We start from the raw sequence: 25,889 nt of genomic DNA on the forward strand, positions 1-25,889 counted from the left end.
GTCCTGGAGTAGGACCTAACATTTCAATTTTTTTTTACAAAATCAAATCAAATCAAATCACGTGTTCTTACCGTTAACTTCTTTAGTGTCATTGCTGTTCATGCAGAAATGTTTCGACGGGTAGCGTTTACGGTAGCTATGATAGTCACGCCCAAATCCAACCCCTTTCACTGCACAGGCTATTATTAAACAGCTGAGCTTGAATAACCAGTGTAAACACACCCAACGCCCCAGCGGTCGTTCGAGTAATCGTTAATTCGATGTAAACACAATGTACATACGAGGCTTGCACTCTCTTCGTCGAGTCATTGCCCCTATCTATAAAGGCAAAGGCCGAGTAATGTGTCGAGTTCTCCTTCTGTCAGCGACACTCCAGTCGAAATGACGACCGAGTGGAGACCGACAACTTTCTCCATAAACCTAAGGGCTGTTATAGCAATGCGTATAGACACAAATGTTTACCATTCGATTTTTTACCCACACACATATCGCTTCGAAACACGGATTTAGCGCAGGCTCAGCTATCAAGTCAGCTGATATATTACGGGACGCGGCTTAAGTTGCCAGAAGCGCCACTATATTTAGAAGTGTCGCACGAAGGAAAAGACAGATAAAAGAAAGAAAAAAAAAGAGCGAGGAGGGGGGCTCAATTCCATATTAGATAGACTTTGAGGACAAAGGACTAGAAGAGAAATAAGTTACACGATATTAAGGAAACAAATAATAAATTGGAAGCTTTGCAGGAAGAATCGTAAAGAGATTGCTATCTAGCCGGGAAAAATCATTCCAGCAAATGCACGGACACAGTCCCTGCGATACTAAAAATAGTCGTTGAACCAGCCCTGACCTAGTTTGTCTTTCGAATGTTTCTGCACGCATGCGCGATGTGTCTAGGCGAGCGGGCGGTATGAAATATGCATTATCAACTTCCCGAAAGAGTTAACCCTCCGTTGAATAACTTCGAGAGCATGAATACCTGATGAGCACGAACGCTTCTTTCGAGGGTTGTTGTCTGCTTTATTATTTTGTCGTTAAAACTCCACAATATATGGCTGTAATTAGAAAAGCCCTGATTCTGTCATGGGAAACAGAACCAGAACTTTCGAATGGATTAAAACAAAACTCTCGCTAACTCGAGTTCTTACTAGCAACGCAGGAATAAAAATAGAGCCAGGTGTTGCTATGAATTACGCCCACAGCGGTGACAAAGTAACAGGGAGCGAAAATGCGAGGTTGTATGAAGTTTGGTGAGCTTGCATGAGGTCGCCTCTTCCGAAGAAGGAGAAGAAGAAGAAAAAGAAAAAAAAAAACCGCATAACAGGTCGCTACATAGGTACTGCCGTTATAATGGAGGGGACTAGCGTGCATATTAAACCCAGTAAAACAGTATTTATGTGCGCGGTATAGAATAGTGGGTAGCAAGGTTGCGGAGTTGCCACTCCGGTGTTGGAGTGGTTCCGGGATCATTCCAGATTTATCAGAGCCTGGAATGGAATTGGAATGAAATAGAATTGGAATGGAATGGCGGAAACTGTCCTAGGAATGGAATGGAATTAGGCATTTTTTTCGCGCGCGGAATGGAATTAGAATGGACTGGTCTGGGTGTCACACGGTCAAGGGCGAAATAACCTTGTATTTTTCCTTTTTCCGTGATGGGTAATGGCAACCTCCTCTATAGCACTGCTGGGCTACCCAGCACGGTTACCGGTCTCTTTTCTTTTATTGATGGAATAAAAGAAATGGAATGGGGTTGCCAAGCCATTCCAGGAGTGGGAATTGGCCATACCTTTTCATTCCGAGAAATTGAAAGGAAAGAGAAGAAGGCTGACAGACGGACGCTTTGAAATGCATCTCCCACTATGATCCGATAAAGTCTCCCTTGATTATGTTAAATGCATCGTAAATACTGTTTAAAGTAATCACCACCCTGCTCGAATTACATTCATTGCCGTGCAGTTGTACTTTATCATAATTATAGGTTTCTATAATTACGTATGGAGTTTACGTTAGCAGTTGTGTTATTACATTACACTATAATTACATTAGCAGCTGTGGTGTGCACTTCCTTTCGTGATGTGATGTGATGAGATGTGATAGATAGGCTGCTTGCTTGTGAGACTATGTACAAACTACTCCGCACTTTTACCCTTCTTATAGGTTCTACCATCGGTATACAGGGTGTTTCACGAAAATCCCCCGGGTGAATAATTCGAAAACGGCGCCACCTATCAGGAAACTTTTTTTTTTCGGTTAGCATCCTTGATGCGCCGCGGCCACTAACTGGCCGCTCAGTTTCTCATTAGCATGCGCTCGTTAATTAAATAAACATCCTGATTTTTTTTTGTTTTACTTCACCGGGCTTTGGTATCTGTGCCGTAGCAATGGTCACTTTCAGAGGGTGTCAGACCAGTAAAAATAGCTTCGACTTTTAGTGATTGGTTTCGGGTTACAAATTTCTTGCGCGGAGCAGTGCAGGAATGCGCTCTTTCGCTCAACTATCCTGCGCTCAAATTCGCGTTCATCCGCTTGCATTGTTGGCTGGGGAGTCGCAAGATAAGGAACAGCCGCGAACGAAGGTTTCATACGGCTTCTCGTTTTCTACTAAACTCGTAAGGATGATTGCGGTCGTGTCATTGGATGGGCCAGAGAGTGCGCCTTTATCGCCGTAATGACAAGCACTTGCCAGTGGCGATAAAGCTATTTGTGGTTTTATAAAAATAAATTATTTCTACCTAGCCATCCTTCTGGAGGTAGTACACTGTAATGTAATGATTATGGGTTGCGCATTTCGCTACAAAAGGCCTCATCCAATGGCAATGCTACGCACGTTAACAGCAGACCACTTTCGTCCCGCGCGAAATAGCTCTATTTCTAAAATCTATCTATTCCCGATGGGGCCTACTCAAAGGTGGTGGTGTATCAGTAATTAGCGCAGCCGTCAATTCACTTTCATAATTGACCTTCACAATCAGTGAAAATAGGTTGATTGATTGATCTTATGTTTTCTGGCACAACAACAGCGAAGCTCACATAAGGTTACATTGGGTCTAGCACAGGGTTACCAGGAGCATCGGCTTCACCACAGATACCAATGCTAACTGGACTGGATACGACCGTACACCAATGAAGATTTCGGATAGGTTATCTCCGGAAGCGACGTTGTGTCTTGACTTGGATTTTGACCTGGCATTGATGTTTGTGCAGCTTGATTGAATCTCGCATGCGTGATTGAGTCTCCAGGCTTCCCGTCCGAAAAGCAGAGGATATAGCACGGCAGGAAAGTAGAAGAGCGACGGGAACCCTTCTGAAGCACGGCGCTGACACATGTGGGGTCCAGTGAGTATGGAGGTTAGTGGCTGTACCACGCGAACAATGTAGCGAGAAATGCTTGTTGAGAGTGTGCCAGTAAGCCTGGAAAGTTTTCTCAATTATATGTCGTAATGATCCCTAAATATATTATAGTACTGCGATGTTCTGCTCATATTTTGCGATCTTTTAGTCCTATAGTTTCACATACCTGTAACATGTAACATGTTCTTCAAGACGTGCCTGTAATTTGAGATATAAGCAATCTATCCACAACGTTATTGTATGTGACCTACGTGTGTATTACGCAAGTTGTGAATATATTCTCCATTTTCTAGGTGTCTGTTGATTGCGGCATTATGTAGAACTTTGTTAGCGTGCGCCAACACCAAGGCCCTCGAGGCTGTTCTTGGGCGCGTAATGAAAAAGCGTTATTATTATTATTATTATTATTAGAACCCGGGTCATTTCAGCTCAAACGTCCCAATGGCGTGGCTCGACCATCGCTGATTTTCGTGAAAAAAATATATGTCATTCTCACTGACGTACATACGTTCTGTGTGAAATATTTCTTTCGGGATCCGCACGGAATCGCCGCTAGGGGGTCTTCGAACTTCCGCTCCGAACCCAAAACCGCAATGCGTTTGAGCATGCGCAGAGGGTGAACGGCTTCACATATCTGAAAAATTCAAACGGTACGCGCTTCCGAAAAGTTTAAGACTAGTTATCATCGGATTTGTAGTCGCCGCGAGTGGAGAAATATTGAGCTGTGCTTCCACGAAACAGGCGCAGAATCGAACGAACTCAACATTTTTCTAAAAGAACACCATGAGCAGAAATTGCTAAGTTATATTTTTCGTTTGTAGGGACCTACCAGTACATTTCACCAAAAAAGTTTTGACGCCAGAAAATTAAACTGTTAGGCTGCAAAAAAAAAAAATGCGAAAATCGGTAGTTTTAGGAAAAATTGAAAACTTCGCCGAAGAAAAATTGGCATTGGCGGACGCGCTAAAGGAACGAAATTTCCGCAGAAATGTAGCGTAGTTTCCCAGTTATAAGCATAACAAATTTCTCCAGGGTGTTTTTTGTTATACGACCGCGATGAATTTTTAAGTTTACCTCCCCTCTTACCTCGCCCCTCGCGCCGTGCCGCACGGGATAGGCTTCCTTGCGGCGCCCTCCTTCTTTCCGCACAAAAGTCGGCGCAGAGACACTGGTCTTGACAAGTTTCGCACCGTTACTCAACTATGAAGCACAATTAAGCATTATTTGACACTGATGGTGATCCTGGCCAGGGGATAATTATAAAGCAAGCAAGGTTTCCCCCCACACCCATTTGCGGCCCTCATAAAAGAGTCTTTGACGGCTAACCCGTTCCAAAGCCGCGGAGCGTTGTCTCTCTGTTAACCCTCTCGTACGAAAATGAGAATGTTGCCCATTTTCCGTTTCTTTTTGTTTATTTGTTTTTTTAGCCCCAAGTCAGATAACAGCTGATTAGAAAAAAAGAAAGGGATAAGAATACATAATTCACATTACAGCGTTATTCTGCTTAGAGCAGGTGGATATCTCTCATTCACACAATAACCCCTACAAGGGTCCCACCGTTCTATGAGGGGTGTCTTTGGATATTCGCTTGTCGCCTGAGCATCTGTGTACATGTGGCAGGGACATCAAGCACTTGATTCCGAGCTTGACGAACGTGACGTACGGCATTCCTGTACGTTCGGGCCTCAGAAGTGCACAACCAGACCAGGGAAGACCATTCCTCAATTTTTCTGAGCTTCTGGAAGACGAGCAGTTCATTATATCATCAAGATCACGACGTGACGTGAAAACTATCACCAGCATATGCAAGTACCATCGTGCCCTGTATTTTCGCAAGTACCCTCATTCTGTGGCGTCAAGAATTTGTGCTGACACCTTTTCTTCCCACCGGAAGAACGGAAAGGGAACCAAACGCATCTCTGTCACCTTGGCCCGAAGACTGACGTCGCGGGGCATGGTTTGCTGGTGATCGCTCGTGTCCAACGTGCTACAAGAAGTGCCTGTACTTGAAAGATGAGGGGTCGACTGTGAGTGTTCAAATCGAGAGTTCTTCGACTTAGGCAGGCCCTGATGATTGTGAGAGTCTTTCCGTTTTAGACGCTTCACTTGAAGTACTGGGCGAAACACCAGTTAGAAAGAAGAAGTCAATGGCGCAACGTGAAACGTATGAAAAAAAGAAAGTGTCTCGACTACAGAGCCATGCACAGTCCATGATGGCACGGGGTCTTGGTCTGCCCATCCAGGAACCCTCAGCTGAGAGACCGGAACTGGCTGATGAGTACGAGCAACTACTGCAAGAACTCAAGGGAAAGTACAGAAGTGAATCTTCCGCAGCTAAGAAAATTTCGATACTCACCCTAGCCCTTCCCTCTTGGTCACAGAAAAAAAGTTATAGACTTCTTCGGCGCACCAGAACGAATGGTCCGGAAAACTCGCGAACTTAGGAGCAGCGACAGGGAGGAGGGCGCCGCAAGGAAGCCCATCCCGTGCGGCGCGTCGCGAAAGGCGCACCAGGGTGAGCTTAAAAATTCGTTGCGGTCGTATAACAAAAAACACCCTGGAGAAATTTTTTTGTACTTATAACTGGGAAACTATGCTACATTTGTGCTGAAATTTCGTTCCTTTAGCGCGTCCGCCAATGCCTCTTTTTCTTCGGCGAAGTTTCCAATTTTTCCTACCGACCTTCGCATTTTTTTTTTACAGCCTAACAGTTTAATTTTCTGGCGTCAAACTTTTTTGGTGGAATGTACTGGCAGGCCCCCACAAATAAAAAATATAACTTAGCAATTTCTGCTCGTGGTATTTCTTTAGAAAAATGTTGAATTCGTTCGATTTTACGCCTGTTTCGCGGAAGCGTAGCTCGCTATTTCTTCGCTCGCGGCGACTGTAAATCCGATGATAAGTAGTTTCAACTTTTCGGAAGCGCGTCAGTTGCGCCTGCGCCTGCTAAAACGCATTACGGTGTTGCGTTCGGAGCGGAAGTTCATAGCCCCCTAGCAGCGATTCCGTGCGGATCCCGAAAGAAATATTTCACACAGAACGTTCGCACGCCAGTGAGAAGGACATATGTTTTTTTGTTTTGTTTTTTCACGAAAATCGACGATGGTCGAGCCACGCGATTTGGACGTTTGAGTTGGAATGACAATGACCCACCCGCCAAAAACAATATATTTACCCCTAAGAAAAGTAATAGATTCGGCGCGTTGGGAGTTCACGATTGGGAAAGAGAGAGAAGAACAATAACGATACGGTCAGCACTCACTACCAACACTGTTTTACAACACCGTTAAAACAGTGTTGGTAGTGAGTGCTGTCCGTTAATTGCAACATGTCGATGTCTTTGCAACGGTTGAAATCAAAATTGTACGAATGCGCGACAGAAAATTCAGCAGCAAAAATGATTTTTAAAAACAGTTTACTGCTGTAGAAGGTGCTGAATAGGTAGATAGAATGGCATTAACACCTTCATGACGCTTTCTTCAACTGCGTTGGGACCTCCCTAAAACGTGATGTGAGTATCCTGTAAATCGTGCTTTGCCTGCATTGCTTTCGTGCAGCAGGTGAAGCGTCGCATATGTAAAAGCCATAATTTGGAGACACGGCCAGAAAGAAGAAGAAATACGAGAAGGGGTTCTTTCGCGAAGCCAATGATGGACGCTACATCGTGCCACACAAGAAGAAGCGCTTTTGCACGTCCCTCCACTCTAGCATGCTCCCATGCCACAAGGTCCATTTCTCTTCCGTCACGTTGGGAATGCTATGGTGCGCGACCGCGCTAACAGCGCATTCTCATACAAAATCAATGACGGTTGAAGTACTTTCACAGACAGAACACAGCTGCCTTACGACCATCAGAGAGAGGCTACTAGAGAAAGATGGTGGGCAAAACGGATCACGTATCATTTGCTTCCTTTATCTCAGGTCGCCTTCTTTCCGATGCAAGCACTCTATGAAGAAAGACACCATGGTTTAACGTTACGAACATTTTACGATAATGTTTTAAAAATACGTGCGATACCCCACAGTGAATACTGTTCGCAGAAAAACACAAGCACAAACCTTGGTTTCTTTCAACGCGTTACTGCGTTTACGGCTGCGTACAGCGTCTTACATATACCTTCGTTCCGTCTGGAAGCGTGTTCCGTTGCAATGATTTGCTGTCAGCCGACGTAACACGCAAGTGCAACTGTAAGTGCAGCATTGTGAATCGGCGTTTAGAATTGGTTGCGTGATTGGTATGACCAAATAGCTACAAAGTGTTGATAAATTACTTTATCGACCTCGCGACTGAATAAAAACAAAGAAAATTTAGAAATACAAGACCACTCTCGTGAAAGTGGGGTTCCAATGAAAGTAGGAGACGCGTGTCTTCGAAAAGAAAATGATCTAGCGATTATGCGGCATAGGGGCCCACGAAAAGTAGTTGAAAAGAGTGAGGGCTTGTTTCAGCAATGATCTGATCATTCAACCTTTGTTTTATTAACACCCATCAAAATATCCAAATTTCCCGTAAAACGAAACCCAAATTAGAATATTATTGATGCACCTTTAGTCAATAGAACGTAATTAGGTAGATTCGCAATACTATTGCGAGTGTTCAGCCGTGACTGCAATATTCAAATATTTCGTCGAACAAGGTCCAGTGAGCTCGCCGAACAAATAAAGTAACATGGAGATATTCCGACTACACGTGTGAATAGATCAACAAGAAAAAATGCGAGGCATGATTATCACGCGGGACTATCAGCCTGTTTATCCCTGACCTCATCCTTTCTGTCATATCTCGGCAGTAAAATAAAAAGAAAAACGCCCTGTTACGCTCGGCGGCTTTATGGAGGAAGTGGCTTATAGCTATTTTGGCGTCATTTGGTACGAGCGTCACTTAGCGTCATTTATGTAGAAACAATAGCCGGATTAACAGGAATATTAGAGTACGGAAGCCGTTAAGGTTCATTGAGCATGGAAGCTTCTGACGAAAATATGTTGTATTGTTGGCACTAGATGAAATATGGAAGTATGGAGAAAGACAGGATAACGAACTGCGGAAGATTTCTGCAGCTGTCTGGCTCCCCCCCCCCCTTTTTTTTTGAAGACTATTATATATTTTTTTCTTGTTCTTAGGCACATCAGGGTTTGCGTTGCGTTCGTTGCAAGTGGATGGTGGGTGGTGGAGAGGGGGGGGAGGGGGTGAAGAGGAGCATATGTTTATTTATAACAGAGAGAGCGAAAAAGGAAATGTTATAGCCAGGCAGTTTTCTATTCCTTAAAAAGAAAAGAAAGAAAAGAGGATGGGTAGGTGGATGGGTCGAAGATGATACTCTTCGAGAGTGCGATGCTGATGCTCCTTCCTCACACTTAGTTTATTCCTATATCCTTCATTTACCGATTTCCTTTATTTTCTCCAACGAAGTCTACAACTGAGACAAGTCCTAAAAGTCTACCTCATTGCTTTTGCACTTAATCATGTGCTTCATAAGATACTCTTCTGATTCCCACAGTTATAGCGCACCCCAAATTCCCATATTTTGTATATTATATTATATATATTCGATTGACACTCGCGCGGCGCGTGCCCCCAGTTTAGAAAACGTCTGAAACTTATTGTGTCAATCTTGTGTCAAACTTAATGTGCTTGATCTCAAACGGGTACCCCTACCGCTGACGTGTGCGGTAGTGGTTGGTTATTTTGCAGCTATTTGTTTCATATTTGCACATTATGTTAGGTTAAATAACCCGCCTGTTTATAACTTCTTTATACTTATAGGCTGGTAGCTATACAGGGTGTTTCTTTTTATCTGCAACAAATTTTCATAAAAGGGGAGTTGCCTTAGGACGCTTTTGCTTTTGTCATTGGATTACTCGACGGGGCTGCTACTAGGAAACCATATTTTTTCTCAGTTAGAGGACTAACTAACAGATATATTTTAAACAACCGTTAATTATTGACTTTAGGGAGCACATCGCAATTGCAATATTAAAGCGTGATGAGCACATGATGCGCTCGAGGCACAGATGAAGCACAAAAGTAATCACAGCGCGCGCTACGGACCGAAGTTTTTGACCACTGTCGTCTACTGTAAACCACAAGAGGTCGGTCGGCAAAAGAACGTCAGCGATGTTGATATCTCCGCCCGCACTTAAGGCCTAAACGCATGGAGCGTTTTCCTGACGTTTTCAGGTCGCGTGCGTGTGACCTCGGAAAAACCAGTTTTTCAACGCGCGCTCAGGGTGTACGCCGGAACCCATCGACTACAGATATTCGTGCGCGTCTGGGCGCGCTTTCCGAGAAGTAGACAGAATGATGGCTGCCGTGTGGGAGACAAGGGTACGTATGAGTAGCTCGCATAAATTTTTGGGGCATTATCCAGCACACTAAATTTACTTGTACATTTTAATGATATCTGGAATGAACGAACGCAGGAACCACAGGAAAGAAGAGCATCGGCACGTTCTAACAGACATCTGTGGTCGACGAATATAGCAACAGTGGGGCGCGTCACTCGCTCCGTACGCGTCCCATGCGTTTCGGGTGGTCGCCTCGCGGGCGTTTCTTCGCCGCGTCTGCAAGGCCATGGCGTGCGCGCGACGTTTATGCGTTTCGGGCTTTAACGTAACAGAATAACGTCATACGCGGAACCCTTAAGGGCTAAACGCATGGAGCGTTTTTCCGACGTTTTCAGGACGCGCGCGCGCTCGGCGTGCGTGTACCTCGTAAAAACCAGTTTTTCAACGCGCGCGGAGGGCGTACGCCGGAATCTGTCGACTACAGATATTCGCGCGCGTCTGGGCGCGTTTTCCGAGAAGTAGACAGAACCATGGCCGTCGTGCGGCAGACAAGGTGGCGTATGAGCAGCTCGCATAAATTTTTGGGACATTATCCATCACACTAAATTTACGTGAACATTTGAATGGTATCTGGAATGAAGGAACGCAGGAACCACAGGAAAGAAGAGCATCTGCACGTTGTAACAGATATTTGGGGTCGACGAATATACCGGGTGTTTCAGTTAAATCCCCGGGCTAAATAATTCGCGAACGGGTGCACCAATCCACGAACTTTCTTTTTTACAAGTATCTGTCCGATACCACCTACAAGCTGCACACCGTGTGAATGAGTGGGAGGCGCTCATTATTAAAATAAAAATGCAAATGAGTTTCGTCAAAAAAGCTTATCTTCTAAAGCAGGGCGCTGTCGGCATTAAAATGGGTACTACCCCTTTTGGGACCTTCAGTGGACACCTTTTAGAGAAAAATCTGCCACCGAAGTGGGTCATTTGTTGCAGTAATTAATTGGTTTCGGTTTACGTATTTTTGTCGCGGCTGGTCGCGGCGAAGCGCAAAAGGGCGTATTTCATTGGTGTAATTCATTGGTGTAATTCATTAATGTAAGGACGTAATTTATTGATGGATAAGGGAGTGAAAGAGCGACCTTTTGCGCTGCGCCGCGACCAGCCGCGCATTGTGTGCCGTGCATCTCGTGAAGTTTCTTTGTGGTTACTCTGCACGTTACGAACGCTTACCTGTTGTGATGTCACCGTAAGCTCCGCAATGGCGACAGCAACATTATCATTGTCATCGTATTGTTAATGCCATGTTACTGAAAAGCAAAGTGCAATCGGGTCAATAAAATATTCTGAAGCACCAATGCTGGAAAGTGCATCGTCATTCACGCCTTACAAAAGGAAACCGGGCTAGCGCTTTATTAAGGTAGAACACAATCACCTTGAAAGCTTCAGTTTGTAAAGTGTTTTTCCATAGATCGATGCGAACGAAAAAGAAAAAAAAAACGATAATAGGAGGAGGGAAGCATTTCCTTACTCCGAAATGCGTTTATTTTTTAACCAGTAGGAGAGAAGCAGAAACTGTTTGAGGTTTTCCAGGTCGACTGGGGCGCAGCACTGTGGTGGGGAGCGCCGTGCAGATTGCGCTCACTTCACGCTACTCTGTACCTTTACGTTGTCTGCACAGGGTTCACTTCATGTGTGCATCACGGGGGACTGCCGGCGTATTTTCAAATCGAGCTCGTTTCTACCTGATCTAATTTTCCTAATTGATTTCTTTTTCGCGCATTCTTTCATTAGGGCAGTGAAAGACCCCAGCATGCAGCGCATATTCCGAATAAAGAACCGACCATGAAAAGACGCCGTGTGCGAGACAACTTATACGCAGATCTGTCTCAGAAGCAGCGATTCATCCAAAATCACAAGCACGAGGGGTCATTATTACAGCTACACTGTAACACGTTTATGCATCGCTGCCGGCAAGGAAGCAGAAATGATGGGAAAGAAAAACAAAGAAAAAGAACGAGTTCCGTTCCCGATCTTCGTGAACCAGAGATCAAAGCAGCCACGTGGGACACACGAATCATTTGCTCTACCTCACCACCTCATTGTGCACCTGCAGCACGATTGTGGGCGGACTCACCTAACGTGTAGATCTACTCCCAATTATTTTTAATTTTGCATTTTTGCATTTTTAATTTTAGTTTTAATTATGCATTTTTGTTTCCGTGAATCTGGTCGAGATCCCTAGCCGGTGTGCCTGGTGTACGTGACTTTTCGCTTCTCTCTTCTTTTTTCTAAACGAGCACCGTGCTGCGATGCCATTTCGGTCACTGTGAGTCATTTCTCAGCACGTCGTGATATTTATGGCCCTGAATTTTTCACGGCAGGTGATGTCGCGTTCAGAAACACAATATTTTTACTTGTTACGTACTTTATTAAGCAACGTACTTCAAAATTGTACTTGAAGTAAAATATCATCTACTTGGCGTCATTAGTACTTTAAGGACAATACAAAGTACGACATTGTAAATGTACTAAATAAAGTAAAGGGTTCTAGGCAAATTACTTTAAAGTACTCATCAAGTACATTGCCAATTTAATTATTATCACTTTGCGTTTCACAGCTTGGTGGGTATGTCTCGCGTTTTGTAGCAAAATTTGGCAAACATTTTTGGCAAGTGCTATGAAGCGATGACACCCTGCCTGTTAAGTGCTTACGCGTGAACATGAATGGAATCAGAAGGCATTATTTTTGTATTTACACGCACACAGGCAATAAGATCACAGGATCAGTGATCGCCCTGCCTATAGTGCCTAGTGGTCTGGTGCTAATGTTCTGGAACAATGTGCAAAGACATTTCAAACAAAAAATCAAGCCAATAGTGGTTATACATTCCTGGGCATTCCTTTCTCCTTTCTGAAATGCCGCATGCTTTAAAGAAGAATACGATAAGCTAAAGAAGATAAAGCTCAATACGAAGCTTTAATTGTATATGGTTTTATTATCTACAGCAATGCAATCCATGTGACCAATGGATCTTTTCCACATACAGGTCGTATCCTACCGGCTCTCCAGGGAACCACGCTCGGAGGGCGTCAAAACAAATCCACGTGGGTACCACAAAGCACCAAAACCGGTTCGGAGTGGAACCGACGAGCTCGTGCTGTTCGTACGATCCCCCCCCCAACGGTTCCCCCCTTTTGTCGTCCCCATACTGCGCCATCTAGTGAAGGCGGAGATAACCCTCTCGGGCGCCTCAAACTCATACGCATGCGCATAGGCATTTATGAAAAAGATCCATTAAAAAGGTAAATGTAAAAATGAAAAACGAAACTATGCGTGCATTTCAGTCTGTTACTTTACGTCCACACGCAATGCTTAAAAGCAAAGCACACCTTGTGAAACCGAGTGATTATAGGCTGGCGATGGTGAAAACAATAAAAAAAAACAAAAAAAAACACGAGAGTAATGCATGGGGAGAATTGAAAAGACAAGCCCCAAGTCATCGTGGTGCCGTTCGCGGGGTAATAACGTGTGTGTGTCTTCGCATCCCACACTCTACCTGCAGTGTGTAGAGCAACATGAAAGTACTAGTTCCTTGTAAACATTTCAAGTCTCGCAAAAATGAATTTTCTTCTTGAAAAATGCTCCTTCAAGGCACAAAAATTATGTTTTTGGCATTTTAGGATTTTTCTCTAGAGTCCCGGTGGGATACCGGAAGACTCGACGGGAAAGTACGAGAAAAAGATACTGTAAGTACAGTACAAAGTACAAAGTTTGAATGGTACTTAAAGTAAAGTACAAGTACTCAGAAACGTACTTAAAGTACCAGTTGAGAAATTGGTGCTTCAAGTACTCCCCATCACAGTCTTTACTGACTTCGTACTTAAACTCACGACAATAAAGGTGAACTGCATGATTGCATTGCATTGCAATTCATAAATAAACATATGCATGAACCTTCCCGACTGGAGAGCGTCTCGCAACAAAAGCTGCATGCAACACACACTACACAATGCCCCTTTCTTCAAAGACTTCGTGCAGTATTCAGGTGACCCAGTTTAACCACCGGAACACTCCAACAATGAATGTTACCACTCCCTTTGCATGGCTAACAACCCGGGCAAGGGAAATAGGATATTTCACAACCTCGGTGAGAAGCCTTGCAGTATGAAAAGCTTCCGCACGAGATTACCATGGTAACGACAGTGACGTCATCCTTTTTGCCCTGTGTGGAAAGCAGTGTTCGTCGAGGAAGGGAAAGTCTCTTTCTCTACGAGTCAAGCATGCCTCTCGAGCATCAGGTCGTGTCTCCCATGAAAGGGCGCGTTTGTTAGGCAAAGAGCCCAGCTTACGATATCTGCGCTCTGCTCGTTACGGATGTCAGCAGAATGCAGTAAAAGTGCTCAAGTATACGAGCTTTTCGTTTAGCTAGTTGCATAGTTTGACCTAGTGGTCCAAGTGCAAGTTCCGCTGAAAATGACATCGCGACGGCGTGTGTCCGCGTGACGAAAGAATAAGAGAAGGCAATAGGCACGCTTTCAGTATCTAGGTGGCGTTGTTCTGACAACGCCGCCTAGACGAAAAAAAAAGCGCGCCTAATGTATCAACTTAATAACAATAACAATGGTGCCCTGATGTTACACGTAAGGCTTGTCTGCGCAGTGTGGCGACATGTTGCACGTGCCTCAGGGTAGGACTCCGGATAATTTCGACCACGTGGTTCTTTTTACGTGCACCGGAAATCTCCGACACACGATGCTGGCAGAAACGTTTAACTCCCCTACATTGCTGCCGTCCTCGGCCGGGATTAAACACGCGATCTTGAGCTCAGTAAGCCTCATCTTATTCCTTCGCCACTTGGACAGCCTGCCTCAACCAATCGCCGGAAACGACTTCAAGCACAAACTCTATGTGGCTACAAGTGGCTGCCGATGCGGCTGATGACGGCTAATTGTCTCCATAGCTACGACCGCTGAAGCATAGTCGTGATTGGCAGACTCTTAACGACTACGTCACGTTGTTTAAGTGATAAAGCTTTGCTCACTCTAGGTGCTGTTGACAATGTGGCGTTCCTGCTATTTGCTACGGATGTGTGTTTGGTTCCGTCGGTTGAAAATTAAAATTCCAACTGCCCAATCATGATGAAGATCCCGCGAGCCAGAGCCGTTTATAGAGAGAGTTTGGCCATTGGGAGGAGCCCAACTTGAAGCACGTCATGCGACGTCACATATGAACGACCTCCCCCGCCGGGCTCCATTGCTGCCCCGTCGTGAGCCGGCCGCCGACGCCATTTTGATGGTGAGCTTTAGTTACGGTGGAATGAGGGAATACGTGCGTACTTCGCCCTTCCAAAGCCCTTCGTCCTTGAACTCTTTCAGTTTGGCAACAAAGCCCCCTTACCACAAGAGACTGTTGGTCACAAACCGGCGATCTCTGTAGTGCACTGAGCGCGACAAAGCCCCTGTCGACCAGGTGGAGGACAACATCAAAATGGCGTGGCCCAGATGGCCCAGATAGATTACGCTTGGCTAAAGGCTTGTTGGGCGGTGCAAAGACGACTCTTACGTCAATGAGCGGAAGTCATCCCCATATCATCGTCATCATGTATCTCTATCTCTCTCTGACGTCAAAATAGGCTCCGCCCACAAGGCGGCAAAAGATCAGAGAATGGCTAAACGCTCTCTATAAACGGGTCTGCCGCCAGCCTACGCGTAGCGCCCCTATAGTTGTTACGTTGGACGGGACTCTGCTTACTACGACATGGTCGAAATAATCTAGTAGGCCGTGACCGTCCGGAGCATTTTGCTACGCAGTTGTGACTTTCCCTACAGCATGGCTGGCTTGGCCATGGCCATTTTCGTAAAGAACAATATCACCCGACAACAATCTCAGTTGTCGTAAATGGTAGCGCGAAGGTTACTTTTCGGAAAACGTGTCTGGAATGTTTTGTGGCCCCATAAAGGGCTGAGAGGACGTGGAAGCACAAAGGAACACACACTCTTCTGCACTCTATTATGCTCTTCAAACTGAGATGTGCAGCAGCTGAAATGCAGTACAAAATGAGGACATTATCGATTGGCGCACTGCAGACAATCTCAGCTATAGGCTGGCAATTAACGAGCACAATATGTGAGCGCTGCAGATGGCTATTCCATTATTTCTTCGTACTCATGCATACACTAATTACCCGAAGCTTGTGAAAACAGACCACAGCCTTTACGCAAGAACAAATGAAATTGGGCCTCGCTCAATTGTGCGTATATGCGAGAAAGTAAATGATAGTAATCTGTACTCGTAGAAATTCGTAAGGGGAGAAAAACTGGGTGAGAGGGAAATTGGGGCAGCAAATGATTTGTAAGGAGTCGATTCCCTCCCCGAACGTCCAAGTCTAGGAGTCGCCATGATAGATGGGGCAACGGCCTTCAACGCCACTCCGGCTCGGCATTCTTCGTATCCAATCCAATCCAACAGTGTGTTCCAATACCTTGGTTAGACTGCTTCTTTGCAGTATAACCGGAAGTGCCGCTTAGAATTCTCGCTTAGACTGCTGCTAAGACGCCTCTCGCCTAGTCTGCAGCAATGAAGACTAGCCGTGCAGACTAGTTGACGGTGGCCCTGGAAATTGTCACGCCTATCGACAACATCCAGGCTTCCACGTCTGGCGAGTCTGTGGCGTTTAATTACGGTTCGCACTTTTTGATAACCCAGCGCTAAGTGACAGATTGCATCTTTTAAGGTAGCGCCGGGTGTAGTTCCTTCGTCGTCCAACAGATGGCGGAAGCGGCGCCAAGTGTGTTTCAAATCCGCGCCCCTAAGACGTCTGCCTAGCTGTCCAGTCAGACAGCTTCTCCTTCGCCCAGTATTGGAACACAGCTCAAGTTGTGTTTTTCCTCTGGGCACCATGTGTGAATAATCTTGTCTGCTATCATCGGATGTGCGCGGGTTGCTTCCGAAGGAATATTGTACCGTGCAAGCCTTCTGCTGCGATATGTGAGAATGGTGTACGAAGCTATATAGAAGTCACCGTTGGTTACACGTTAGGCCTACCGTATCTGTTACAGTGGCTCAGTTGTTGAGATGTCCCTCTTCGCGAACTCGAAAGTGTTTTGTGGGTCCTATGTCCCTCTTGGAGGGCACCTATTCAGTTCTATACTATCAAACACAATACCTGAAGCTATACTACTAATACTAGCTAATATAGCAATACTAGCTAATATGAAAGGCTGTGCTTAAAGCTTCACAAAGCCCTAATACTTAGAATTTATGCAAGCTAGTGGAAAATTGCACTTGCTCTTGCAAGTGCTTAATTACACTCACACAGAAGATAAACTTCCCGTTACCACGTAGGTGGTATTATTACAGCCAATAGCTAGGGTGCATATTAGGTGTACCGTTGTGTGGTGCTACTGCTCTGCCATGATCCCAACTTAACAAACGTTCTGTGTTCTGTGTTCCTGAATGCCAACTCACATGTCGTTGAGCAGTACGAAACGTGCTAGACTGTAGTCTACGCGCACCATCCGATTCATTGATTAATGACACCTAAAGCACAAGTCATTCATTCTGATCCAAATTTAAATTTCTTCTCCACTCCCCATAATCCGATTTGCGCATTCCCAAATTGCCCCGGCTCGCTATAACCAGGTTTATCCCATTCGTACGGGTGCTAAAGCTTCACATCTGACAAGCGAAGCGTGTCTAAACCCATTAATCCCATGACTGCAATGTCCATTATTTCAGCACGCGAGATTTAGGTCACGAAAGATACTCGTATGCAAATTACGTGTTCCAATTTTAAACTGGGTGAAGCTGGAACAATTAGATGCTATGGTCCTTCGTGATCTAGCACCCGGAGGAGGCGCGACGCTGAGGACACTCACTTCCCTTCTCAATCCTCCTGTCGAATGCATAATGGGCTTATATCGAAGTACGCCTCATTAGAAAGGAAGTAGAGAAAAAGTCGGCCCGTTGAGTAGCCAATTCCCCGCGAGGAGCCAATCAGGAACGTGACAGGCTGTCTGAAGGGATACGCTCTTTTTTTTTTACAAGATTATTTCATCACGACATGTCTCCTGATGTCAACGTAGCAATGCTACGCTTATCCCGTTGTGATTAGAAAGCCGGCACCACCACAGGGTTTCCTCAGTTTCTTTTTTTTTTTTCTGTTACCGCTTGCTTTCAGACATAGCAAGGGGGTAGAGAGAAAGAAAAAAAGGAAGGAAGAAAGTGTAGAAAAGCGTGTATGTACTCAGGTTTACACAAGGTAAATAATAATACCCTCCAAAACAAAAAGAAAGAAAGAAAGCAAACAAACAAACAAACAACAACAACAACTTTATTTTCGGTCTTGGAGAGTGGGGAGTTTCATCGCAACAGGCGATACTCTACCCCAGTGCTTGGTGGAATGGGGGGAATAAAATAACGAGCCCCTTTACAATGACGATCGAAGTCCGATGGTGTCCAGAAATGTCAGAAGAGCTTTGAGCGCAGAGCGTTCCTGGGCTGGATTGGGCCAGGGACCAAGCAATTTCGGTAGGGAGAAAGGGCCAGAGTCCAGCTGACGGAGAGACTCGGAGAGTGTGATTCGGGAAGGTTCGTAGTGAGGGCAATGAAGAAGAATGTGCTCCAGATCCTCAAGAGCACCACAGTGGCAACAGGTGGGAGAATCAATTTGTCTCAAGCGGTAACGCCACTGAGCTGTAAAGGCCACATCGAGGCGCATGCGGTGGATTAATGCAGCATCCTGACGAGATGTGTTTCGTGGCATGCGGAAAGCGAGCATGGGATCAACTCTGTTCAACATAGAGGGGGGAAGAATGTCGGTTGTCCGTTGGCGGGAAGCCAGGGGTGTCACTAGACGTCGCAGAATTGAACGGCGGTCTCCTCTGAGCAGAACAATACGGGTCCGGTTCCGAGACGAGAGTGCTGCTTCTGCGGCGCTGTCGGCCTGCTCGTTCCCCACGACACCACAATGGGCTGGAACCCACTGGAGAACGAGCCTGTGGCCTGCGGCGTAGATAGTGTGGTAAGCCATTAACACGTCGGTGACTAGGGGTGCGGATGGGCCTCGTATGCCGGAAGTTTCAATTGCTTGAAGTGCAGATTTGGAGTCTGTAAAGACTGCCCATTCCCGGGGTGGAAAATCAGCGATGTGTTGTAGAAAGAAGAGGATGGCATAGAGTTCCGCAGCTGTGGAGGAGGTTGGATGTGAAAGGCGTCTTCCGTGCACGACGCCTTCGGATGGAATGACGAAGGCTGAGGCGGACTTGTTGTTTCGGGATGCGCCATCAGTATATGCTGCCGTAAACGTAGAAAACTTCTCGTCTACCAGAGCATGAAAATGGGCTCGGAGGACTTGAGGGGGGACCTGATCTCTTCTTTGCAGAAGGTTTGGGAGGCGTACAAACGTGGGCGGTACCGGGAGAGACCAGGGGGCTTCCGGCGGTATAGTGTCCTTAGTTATGAAGCCAGTGAGAGTCTGGCGTGTCCTCTGCGCTACTCGATAGACAACAACAACAAACAAACAAAGCAACCACTGCGATACTAAACTTATGTAAAGAATGAAAAGATGTACGAGCCGTGGAATGGTAGGGAACCATGAAAGACGTTTTTTTATCGAGCCAAGAGATATGTTGGGATCAAAAGATTACACGCGAGGCATGCAACTCTTTCCTTTCTTTTTCTTTTTCGTGTGTAGGGCTGAACACGAAACGGGCAGTATTCCTTAGGGTGCGTTTTCTTATTCAACCCGAGCAGCCAGGAGTTGGGTAACGACGTCCGAGCCTTTATCATCACGTGACTCCAGAGTAGCCACCTTTGGCCGTAATTTTCGAACGGCTAGAGTTACTCTGCGCTGAAAATGGCGGACTGGCCTGACGGGCGAGACGATGTGGAAGTGGTGGCATACTGCCTGTTTAACAACTTACCGCACATGCGTGCACTCTAGCAGATTTTGAAAATGTTCGACAGTTTTTAACCAGTCCTACACTTCCTGATTGAACACCACCGAAATTGTCTGTCAACAGGACGGTTGATAGCAGACGACGTATCGTCGTCTGCTATATTGTGTGTGACGTCAGAACGACGGCTACCCTTCTTCAGAGCAGAGTAGAGACGAGTTGCTACTCCTGGCTAATTTTCGCCGCAGAGTTATGACGTCATTTACGCTAATCTGGCTACTCTGGCTATTTTTCGCCGACTGAGAGTAACTGGAAGTTGCCAGAGCTGAATAAGAAAACGCACCCACAATTTCTTCACCCCTTTCGAGTGTGCAGTTTCTGAAATCATGCCATTATTGATGCCCAAGTCATGTCACAATTTTCGTTCCCCACTATGCATTTGATCTACCCCCCAACCCATCCGCACCTGTACAATCTTCTGCCTCCGGCTCTTCGCACACGCACTTTCGTCACTTACGATTTGCAACCTATCCAGAGGCATATCACCATCACATCCATCGTCAACACAGTGATAACGACTTCAATAATGGAGATCCTAACTGAGGGCTACTTCGCAAATCGACAGGCGCAGAGAGAGAGAGAGAGAGAGAGAAAAGCAATACTGCAAGGCTACGCAAGTTGAAAGACGACCATCTAAGCGTGTTCTCATCCGAAGAGCACGTCCACAATGCTTTTTCCTCTGCACAGAGATAGATGGCCCCTCAGGAAACGTCGGCGCTAGAGAGCCTCTCGCCTGGAACTTGTCGTGAAAAATTCATCTCGCCTCACTCTCTCTCCCTCTGCAACGTTGCATCCTGCAGGCTGACGATAATGCATTCATACATTGTTCATTTTTCGCATTGCCAACACGTTCTTCCTTTTATTGTGATTGTAGGCACGGCATAATTTGGCTCGGGCAGCGTCTGTTCTGAGCCCGTTGCGATTTCACAGTGAGTTTTTCTTACCAGCACTGCGCGCTAACGCCGCTGTTCGACTTTGTGGTGCTTTCTTGCGAAATATGCGTGGAAACGACAAAGAGGCGCAAACAAACAAGCAGTTGCAGACGTTGCTCTGCGAGTGAGCATACGAGCCAATGTGAGCAAATCTGAAATGTGCTTCACTTTTGTCTTTATTCTGCTTTGGAAAAATACTCTGCAGAGAGTGGCCTCAAAAAAGTACTCAGTACTGCTAGCTTCTGCGACCGTTTCGTCACGCAAAGAGCGCAGGCAACAGTACAAGCTTTGGCGAAAAAATCCTACTAAAAAGACGAATAAAACGAGTTTTTTCTCCTCTTTGTTCGGGAGAGGAGATGTTCCAGAACACACAAGCTAATTGTTACGCCCGGCAAGAAAACGTTCTATTTTTTTTTTTTTTTCACGAGATAATTCAAACCAAGTACCGGACTTATGTAGCTGATACACCTAGCGACGCGCCACGGTCAGCGGCGGAAGGAGTGTTGTGCGTAGAAACTTGACTTGGTCATTGCTGTGCTCGATTACGTCACCGACGGCGGTACCGCTCACCACATGGTACGCTCATGATTGGCCAACGCCAACTCCTTTCTTTGAGCCGTGTGCAAAAGGAAGCATCCGGAATCTCGCATGCCCTAGCGGTTAGCGTACTGGCCATGTCACGTCGAGACTGGGAGGTACCCGAGATCGAACCCCGGTGCCGGCTGTGCTGTCTGGGGTTTTTCCTGGGTTTTCCTCAGGCGATGTCAGACATACGAGGGTGGTTCCATAAGTTTCCGGTCCGACCAACTTTTAATAGCCATAGAGACGAAACAAGTGTATCACTTTTCGACATAGTGACCCTTAACTTCGATGCACTTTTGACACCTTTCAACCAACATTCTTATACCCTTGAAAAAATAGTCCGAAGTTTTGTCCGCAAAATGCTGGAAAACTGCCTCTTGCACCTCACTATCATTTTGAAATCTCCGTCCTCTGAGATCAAGTTTGAGAACAGGAAGTGGTCACTCGGTGCCAAGTCTGGACTGTAGGTTGGGTGGTGGATTTATTCGAAGCCGCACTCCTTCAGTGCAGCCTTGGCAACAGAAGCCGTGTGGGCAGGGGCATCGTCCTGGAGCAACCGGACACCTCGACTCAACCTGCCGCGCCTCTTTTCCATGATGGCGCGTCTCGCAATCGGTGCAGGAGTGAAGCATAATAAGTCGCATTCACTGTGGTGTTCCTCTCTTTGAAGTCGATGAGGAGGATCCCGTGACAATCCCAAAATATTGTTGCCATGATTTTCTTTGTGGATTGTGTGTCCTTGGTTTTTCTTCGGGGTGCTTCTCCTGGTTTGCGCCATTCCATCGACTCCTTTTTCGAAAGGGGATCATAGTAGAGCACCATAGTCTCATCCCCTGTGACAATTGACTTCAATATTTCTTCTTCGTTCTCTTGACAGAGCTCCAAAAACTCTTTGGCACAGACGACGCGCTGTTGCTTTTGAACTGACGAGAGAAGTCGTGGCACCCATCTCGCACTGACCTTTTTCATGTGAAGGCCCTCGCCGATGATGCGAAAAACGGTTGTTTTCGAAAGCCACAGCCTTTCTGAGATTTCCTTCACCTTCAGACGCCTGTCGCTCAGCACTTCCTCCTCGACAAGAGATAAAGTTTCTTGTGTCACCACTTCCACTGGACGACCATCGCGTGGATCATCTTCAATGGACTCTCGCCCCAGTCGAAACTGCTTAGCCCAGTCTTTTACCGTTGTGTACGACGGAGAGGCTTCCCTGTACACGTTGTCCAGTCGCACTTTAATTTCTTTAGGAGAAAGTCCCTCTTTTGTCAAGAATTTTATCACAGCGCGGTACTCGATTTTTTCCATTTTAACTGAAGAGTGCACCCTGGCTGTTTGAAATGCCGCTCTCCAACCGACAAAAGCATGGAGAGGGTTGAGGTTGGTGCTCCGGCCCTCCAACAGATGGCGCCACGAGTCCTTGATCGCATTTTCAAATCCGAGCGCATTTTCTACCTCGGGCCGGAAACGTAGGAAACCACCCCATGTCGACACAGTTCCTTGGAAGTGGGCCCAGTACGCACACTGCCCCCAGGGAGTTAGTCATGAAGTTGCTCACCTCTGTGAGGCCGAGAACGGCGAGCTCTTTCACCACCCTTTGGGAACCACTCGTGCAATGGTGAAGAGGTGAGAAAGGGAACACGAGAGAAAGGAGGAACGTGGAGGAGAGGAGAGGAGGCAGTTTCGAGCGCGCCTGATTAAAAACGACGCACATTATAATCAGGAAGAAAAAACCGGGTGTACTGATTTCGCGATAGAAAGAACCGTTATCAGCAAAAAAGATTGCGAGATGGTCAAGCTATCAGAATTACTGTGTGGAAATTGCTTGGTCCATGGACAAATCCAGCCAACCAACGCTCTGCCCTAAAAGCAGATCTGAAGTCTTTGGTCACTGTGGGATTTTGGTCTTCACTGTGAGGCGACTCAATGTTCCATTTCGCCACATTACCGCCAGCAATTTTATTCGCTTGTTTATTTATTACAGAGCGCTACATTACGCTGCCACAACAAAGGAACTTCCGTTCAAGGCACGAGAGCTCACGCAGCGTGCAAATAACAGATTAAAATCTCTCTAGGAAAAGGAATGAATTTACGGCAGCGGAGCGGTTTCTTCGCGGCAGGAAAGACTGATGGAGGAGGGCGTCCGTCCGGACACGCCCTTGCCACATTCAGACAAGTTATCGAGGCGTCTCAAAGAAGCCCCGGTTCGATATCGGGGCAGCTGTTCACTCGTAATGGGTTTGCAATAGCTCATGAAAGATCGAGTGAATTTACATTGACAAAGGGCGGCATAGAAGACCTGTCTCTTTAGGTTTACATACATTATATATACACAAAAGAAAGACCACAAAGACAAGCTGATGTAGTTCATCTAATTGCCGTACTCTGGGACAAACTTGTTTCAAGTCAGTTTCAACTGGAAACATTTCTCGTTATCATAAACAAAACAGTAAATGGGGCATTTCATAGAATGTTAACGGAGCACGCGCAAGGCAGTGGCGTATTCTATCGCGACTTCGGCGAATCAGTTTGGTTGTGATTCGTCGACCGCCATTTGTATCCACACGGTATCGGGTTGCATATTTTTGCGGTGAGAGGCAACATTTCGTGAACTTATGGAGCAGAAGACTTTTTGATAAAGATGGTAGTAGCACGTTCGTTCAGCACATACCTGGGTAAATTACTTCTAAAATGTGATTAAATTACATTACTCCAGTTCGAATTTAGTTAAATTACATTACTCATTACTGCAATCGAAATCTAACGAAATTATATTACAGTCACTACGAAAGAGTAATGACATTACAAAGGCATTACTGCGAGCATAATCGTAACCATATTGAGGATATGGAAATTCATTGTCAGACGCACTGTGTTTGTGGCGACAAGATATATTTTATTCTGTATGTCACTCCCTGTTATTGCAAAAAGCTCTTGTTGCAGCGTAGAAGCAACTGAATTTCGAAGTGCCTCATATCATCATTTCGTAAGTCTCACTGACCCGCTGCAGGACTTTACTATTGCCTGCCGTTGCAATAGAGCTGGAGAATCACTCCTCCATCGTCTTCGAATGAATGTTGCACTGATAGCATCACACCTGTATAAAATGCGCCAGACGAACTCCCCCAATTGCGCAACTTCTTGCGTGGAAGCCGACATTGAGCACTGCCTCCTATCCTGCAACCGGTACCTCTCACAAAGACTCATCCTCCTACGCCACTTGCGACAACTTGGCTACCCTAACGTCACTTTGGCCAGCCTGCTCGGCCCGGTCCTGCACAACCAGGGTGCGGTTACGACTACCCTCTTGAGCTTTCTCCGTGCCACCAGCCTCTCGACCAGCCTCTAAGGCCCTTTTGTGTGTCTGTGTGAGTGTTTCTTTTCCTTCTTTCTTTTTTATTGAAGGAATAGCAAGTCGGCCTACGCCTGACTAACCTTTCCTCCTGTTTTTTTTTTTCCAATAAACATATCCCCCCCCCCCCCACACACACACACCTTTCGAAGTGGCCGTCGGTTAGGCTGCCCCTCTTATGACTGAATGTGGCTTTAGCCATGCTGAAGACTCTTTCGACCGACAACAGCTCAAGCTAGGCGTCTTATATCAGAGCCGAGTACAAGCTTGCCTCCTCCAAATGAATTGTCCAAAAAGAACATGTGAATTTGACCCTTGGATTATTCCAGGAAGTGAAGGAATTGCTTTGGGCGGCTCAAACCCCGGTGTATATGCACCCATTATTGGCATACATGTTCCCGAGTTTTATGGCATGACAGAATATATCACGACAGCAGGAAGATTGTCCGGAGGATTGCGCCCGCAAACAATGGTTCTCAAAGGCGCCAAACCGTTGACCCGAAAAACGTTTGTTTGTGGGTGCCTTAATTATGGCAACCGGCTTGTCGAATGGAACTGACCTTCCACGTGCCGACTGAGTGCGTCACCTCACCGTTCATAGTGGGCGTTGGATTTCTTTTAACTCGCCAGTCAGCAACGCTCTTTTTCTGCCAAGTACCAACACAGAACACACACTCAATACTCTTGTAAAAGGAAATGAGCAACGTCATGAAAATTACTGCCGAAATGTAATTCAATTACATTACAAATTGCATAATGTCAAGAGTAATGCATTACATTACAAATTACCAGGAAAAGTAATTCATAGCTGTAATTTCATGACAGTAATGCCATTACTACCCGGGTATGGCTCAGCAGTTGAAAAGCAAAGTACAACAAGAAGGGGGGGGGGGGGACAAGCTTGGCTTTTTTCGGTTTCCATGCAAACGACCGAACCCAAAGCAGAAGAAGAAGTCCAATGTTTACTCGCTGCTCGTGCACAGAACACCGGTAATAACCTTGTTCCAGCCTGTGATAACAGAGTAGCCCCCAGGTACAATGTTGCATCCCGGACGCTCCATGAAATTCAAGTTATGTCCAATTAACCCTTTAATTTTGTGGCTCGTCGATTCAGTCAAGAACACAACCCTTTATGACCAGCGGAGACAGCACGCACATGGTTTTAATTGACGCCGTGATTGACAACCAGTTACTATTTTGCCAGTTCGCCCAGCGATGGCGCCAGCTCTTTCTGAAAAGGCTAACTGAGTTTAATAGCAAAAATAAATTGAAAACGTGTAGTACAGAATAGAAGCACCGTCTTGTTCTCGCTGCCTCCGCACGCGCCGACTTTCGCCAAAGCGACTAAGCCACTAAGCCTTTTTTTCGACTAAGCCACTTTCGCCTTGTTAAGTAGCGGCTGCAAGAGTGATTCCAAGGTGTACGAAAGGA

General features: G+C 46.0%; 1 protein-coding gene across 4 annotated transcripts in view; it reads right to left on the reverse strand.

Moving 5' to 3' along the window:
- Nucleotides 1-25,889, reverse strand: part of LOC135374808 (uncharacterized) — a 390,710-nt gene that overhangs the window by 107,814 nt on the left and 257,007 nt on the right. The window contains exon 5 of one of the 4 annotated variants that reach the window (XM_064607734.1): nt 10,872-10,948. The exons of the other annotated variants lie outside the window; for them this stretch is intronic. The gene's annotated coding sequence lies outside the window, so the exon portion shown is untranslated. The remainder of the gene's footprint in view (nt 1-10,871; nt 10,949-25,889) is intronic. 4 annotated transcript variants of the gene reach the window in all.

Source organism: Ornithodoros turicata, unplaced genomic scaffold (assembly GCF_037126465.1).
Source record: "Ornithodoros turicata isolate Travis unplaced genomic scaffold, ASM3712646v1 ctg00000746.1, whole genome shotgun sequence".
Taxonomy (NCBI): Eukaryota; Metazoa; Arthropoda; class Arachnida; order Ixodida; family Argasidae; genus Ornithodoros; species Ornithodoros turicata.